Raw genomic sequence first — 6,000 nt, forward strand, 5'->3', positions numbered from 1 at the left:
TGAGGTGTGGAAGTGAATAGATTTGGGGTTGAACAGAGCAATGCTCTGAGAAATAGCAGAGCTCCCTAATTTTTAACTCTGTGAACATGTGAGGTCATATTGTCCAGTGAGATATTCTTTCCTATTTTGTATGGGTGTCTCTTAAGATGGCTGCCTGGAGCTATTCAAATATTATTAGATATAATCACATAAGTTGTTTAGTTGGCCTCAACATTACTGCACACACTGTGCAAGCTGTATATACTTCATATCTAGGTGCTCCTAGGTGACATGAAGGGGTTCCATCCAACCTGAAGTCAGTTGATGAAGCCAAGTACTCCAGCATGGGGCTGTAACACTGTTTTTAATCCTTCACACAAATGGACTATTTACTGTAATCATGGTGGTACAAAGCAAATCAGGGATGCTCTGTAAATATTACATTAAATGCCATTAGTTAGACTTCAGATGTCCACATGGTACATTCTAGGAATTACAATCAGGGGATCTGGATACTAGTTCTGCTTTACTGGAAATCAATAATTTTAAGCTATTTTCATAACTACTTTGAGCTCCCGCTTGCTCATTTTCAGAATAAGGTGGTTTCCTTCCCTCTAATCTGGTGAATTCATGTTTCTTTCTTACTCTGAAAATGGAGACATGTTCATTATTCAATGACTGCTCTAACTGCATCTCATCCAATTATCCACCTTATTAAGACATTCCCGACAATCTGTAATTGGTTCCTAAGATCAACAAGCAAAACCTTTAAAATTCGGAGAATCCATGTAGTCAGCCACGGCCTGGTGTAGACGAGGGAGGGGTTCTTTATTCATGGCCAGAACACTCATGCTCTCCCTCTATCTTCTTTCTCCATCATGTTTAGTCTCCATATTCCCTTACTCATCGCACTCCAAAAGTACTTGCTGGTTATTGTGTAAAAAGATAATTGATTTAATTATTTCCGCCTAAACAAATAAAACTAAGCATTGCAAGACAGAAGTACCTGCCAGCATCTTCAAGGCCAGACGGTCTTTGGCTTTCTACTTAAGATGCACCTTCAACAGTGGGTCCATAGACCCACAGGTAGTGTGCCGAGAAGGATTCTATGGGGACACCAAACACATTTTTGTCTTTATTTTGTAGAAAAAAAGTTGAGACTCTAAGGTGAGCAGTGACTGGCTCTGGTTACTTCCTTGTGAGCAGAAGCATCTGAATAAGGAAGAAGTATTTTATGGCTTTGGGTGTGTCAGAGATGCAGTGACATCACAGTTCTGTTTTGCCAGCTGTATGGGTTGCTAGTGAGCACCTTGCTCTGCAAGATTCTGTATCTCCTAAGCTCGATCTAATAACTGGGAAAATTAGCAACATGAAGTCACAGTGGTTCTCAACTTATGGGTCTTGGAGGTTACATATATGTTTACATTAGGATTCATAGCAGTGGAAAAATTAGAGTTAAGAAGTTACAATGAAATAATTTTATGATAGGAGGTCACCAACAGATGAAGAACTGTCATAAAGCACTAGGAAGGTTGGGAACCATTAATTGCCCTAGATAATTACACACGAAGAGATACGCCTTTACATACAGACCAAAGTTAGGCACGTACTGACCATTCTGCCTGTCCACAGATTCACATGGACGTTTGACATTTTACCAGCTATGGTCTTTGATGATCATAGTTCTCTGAAGTATTATCACTACACTGATTTCTTTATAATCCTTGCCAGTATCTAATAGTTTCTTTGAATTATTCATGTTATACTTGAAATAGCTTTTTTCCCCTCCCTCTATCAGAAGGAGAGTTCCATGAGAACAAAGCCTTTTCACCATTTCCTTATAACTTTATTCTCAGTTCCTAGAGAAGTGCCTGGCAGATGGTGGGTGCCTAAGACCTTGCTGTGGGAGAATGAATGAATAAGCAATGGCTTGGTTTCCAGAAGGTTCTATTTTGTATTCTTAGTAAAGAAGCTTGTTGATTTGGGTGCTTCTAAGAAATCTTATTAGCATAATTGATGCTGTTTAACAGTCTTTCAATGCCAGCTTTCTCTTCTTTCATTCACACTAAATTAATTCTACTTTTTAGTCTCATGCTACATGGTAGGTCAGTGTATGGGGTCCTCAAACCACACTCTCCTTTTAGATAAAATAATGGATATAGAGGTCACTGTACTCAGTGCAGCATGTTTCACACTGACTAAAAGCTTAGCTTCTCTTTGGTAAACATTTCTAACTTGGATACTTAGTTTATATTCTCTGCTGGCAAGGATACTCTGAACTGTGGTTTTTGTGACCATTGAGGTCTCGGCAAATGATGTCATATTAATTACATTGCCCATTTGAAGCCTAAGATATTGATGGATGTTGGACCAAAGGTCGTTGTGGAAGCACACTGGCAAGATTATGGTATTTTCATTTAGCTCAGTTTTTATTGTATAATCTATTTCCCATAGAATTTCTTCATGTAAGGGGTTATTATTCATTGTAAGGATATTTTCTTCATGGTGGCAAAGAAGTATTGAGCTTACAGTTGCACAGGGCAAATTCAGAAGCAAAACAAGCTATACATTAGGCCTCTGTGCAAAACCAAATCCATCACACAGAAGAGATGAGACAGTGAATGATAGTCTTTAATTAGTTCTACCCACACAGTGTGGTTTTCAGAATGGTGTGCACATGTGTATGGGGGGGAGTGTTGGATTCTTTATATAAGTATCTTCAAGTGTCCTTCAGGAACTTTTCTGTAGACTTGATTGATATTTTACTTGGTGATTATTCTTCATTTTCAATTTGACATAAATTGTAAAATGTATATATTTCCACTTTGTTAAAGGCTTCATTTATCTAAGGCATTCATGAGACTGATATACAATGCCCCCAGGAGGCAAAAAATAAATATCACCATGAATGGGTCATATGTGTACTACATAGGCTTTCTAAGATTAGTGGGGAACCTCTACATGTTTGTGTGTGAATTAATAAATTAGGAAAAAATATATGGATGAGTAGGTAACACAAATTAGTCATTTTCTTGCAACTTAAATAATTGTAACAAAGAATTCATAAAATAATTTTGCTTCTATAATTACCTAGATACGTATTGGCCCTCTAACTTAATCTTGGACAACTCAAGAAGCACCTCCTTTGAACATCAATCGGGGCCTCCATTGTTTGATTGCCACAGTTTGCCTTCTCTTCCTACCATATTCTGCTGTTTTAAAAGAGTTTTATTTTATTTTGTGTGTGTATAATTGTATTTTATTTTGCATGTAGATTTGAGTATATGCATATATATGCATTTTTGTATGTATACACATATACGTATATGCGCATATGGTATTCAAATATATATATGTGCATACGGTATATTCAGCCTACTTATTGCACACAGTGCTGCTTGTATTTACATTCGTCTAGGATTAACAAATTGGAATTAGACAATCTATATGGGAGTTTGTTGCTAAAAACACTGTTCTACTTCTCAGCAGTCATTGAACACCTGTATCTCTTCTTCTACAGGTAGGACTATAGGAAATTTTACTTGTCCCTAATACATGCCCAGTGATGTTGTCATTATGCTTGGAAATCCATACCTCAATTTGCTCTGTCATATCTAGGTGATATTGTCTATCAACAGATATTCTGGACCTTGGTATTTAGAATTGCAGTGTTCTCTCTTTCATAATTTTTCATAATTGGTGTTGGATATTCTACCATTGTTTATTCTTCACATCTTGGCCAAATGAATATTCTCTATCTGTCACAAAGGGATAGATGAAGAGTGACGTCTATTCTTATATATGGGTACAAAGATAGTTAAAAACAGTCAAATTATATTGGCTTAAAAACCTGACAGTAATGGGTTCTTCTTTTACATCTACGACTTTTCCAACCATGGATTTTGTTTTGGCTAGATTTACTGTATTAGGTATGAAGTCCCTCTTGTTGAATAGGCCTTAAGTCTGAGAATGCTGTTTCTTACTGCCAAGAAAAAATTGCTGCTGTTGCCTCCTGTAAATGTTTCTCCTGTCCTGACATCATTGCAGATTATGAAAGTGTATTGTTTTTGCATTTGGGTATGACTACCAATTACCTCTCTCCAACAACAACTTACAGAGCACCTTCTGATAGTATGAAAGCCTGCCATCAGGGAGGAATCTTTCAGGTCAGTCCCAGGCTTGACTTTCTTAGTTTCATGACTGAAGTGTCTGGTGTCTTCAGGAATATGGCCTTACTTTCAAATACTGGCAGCAGTCAAGGACACTGTTAATAGCTTCTATTGTTGTGAGTCTCCTGGATTCTCCTGGTTTTTCTTGCTTGCTTATTGGATTTTTTTTTCATTCAATAATGCACAGGGTTTGTGTGTGGAGTGGGTGTTACTCCAAAATGAATGACTTTAAAACTATATCCATGTACATAAATGTTCTGTATAATTCCAAAAAACATAAGGTTTTCCTATTTTTTGAACATTCTTGGTGTTAATTCTCTTTCCCCTTTTTCTGTCCAACTACATTGCTCTTCCAATCCATTCCTCGGTTAAACTCTACCTTCCTCCATCCCCCCCCCCTTCATAGCACTAATCCTGTTCATTTCTTTCATTCAAAGACAAGTCTCAGATTAACTTCCTGAGAGAACTCTACCATGTAAATTGCTGCAACAAAATCTGTTGCAAGGAAGCCAAATTTAAAGCACCATTTGAGATTGACTTTCCTCATTTCTTAATACATAAGTGACTACTTGTCCTCATATACTACTGTAAGTATAGAAAAGAAACATACCCATTGGATTTCTGGAGGTATTCATTTGAATTCTTTTTTTTTTCTTTCTATCATAACCTTGGCTGCATCCTAGATTTTGTGCTACCACAAAATAAATGGCCACACAGAATCATAGCATGACAGAAAACTGTAAATACCACTTTGTGTGTTTTTTTAACTTGGAGAGTGATAACACGGTGAAAGGTCAGGGCACTCAAGGGTCAGGTCATCTCATGTGGACTTTGCAAATATAGCTTGAAAGTTTCTGTTTGGCATTGTTTGCTTGCATTAAGTTCAGATTTCTTTCTTCCTATACTCAAAGAATAGGAAAACAAACAAACAAATAATCCCTCCTTGCCCCCTCAAGAGCATTGCAAACACTTTCTTCCTGCATTTTCTGGGGATTTAGAACAGTCTCATTAGCAAAGAAATAAACTGGCTACCTTAGCACTAATGATTGTGAAAGTTTTTCTAAGAATATCCATACAACTTTGTCCTTAAAAACTTTGGTCTACATTGGAAAAATGCCACCAGGTTTTAAGAGAGAATCTTTCCTCAGGGACCCCTACCTCCACTTTGTATAACACAAAAATGATTATTGAATTTTCACTACATAATGAACACCATTCTTTACATTTGATCCTATGAGTGTAATACACAAACGTGAATTTCATGTACTGTACTTAGTCCCTGTTCTTACATCTCTTACCCTTATAATCTAACAGTAGGTGCTATTTTGTAATAGAAGACTCACTAAGTTTGTTTAAATACAGGGTAAACAATTTATTTAATATGTGTCCTAGCTTTATTGGCTTCTTAATTCCAAAACAAGAAGAAAAAAAGAAGAGGAAGAAAGAAAAGGGAAAAGGTGAGAAAAAATTATTTCAGGACATGGACCTGGTGTTCTTAGAACCAAGGGTTGGCATTAATGTATATTTAGAGGAGAAAAGGAACAGAAGAAGGAACAAGGAAAGGGGGAATAAGAAGGAGAAGGGAACAATAGGAGACAGGTAGAACTACTGAAGGACTTGGGTCTGTGATCTTGGAACAAGTGTTAGTATATATGTGAAGGAGAAAAAAGATGAAAAAAGAAAGAAGGAAGGGGAAGAATTAGGGCTACCATTTAGTGAGACTTTTTTTACATTAGAACAGAATATTTTGTTTGAGTCAGCTAGTGTAGCAGTACTTCATGAACATTATAAACTCAAATACAAGGGTTATGAGCAAACCATAATTGCTCTTATGAACACACTATTATTTGAC

The sequence above is a fragment of the Micromys minutus genome, assembly GCF_963924665.1.
Source record: "Micromys minutus genome assembly, chromosome: 27".
Lineage (NCBI taxonomy): Eukaryota > Metazoa > Chordata > Mammalia > Rodentia > Muridae > Micromys > Micromys minutus.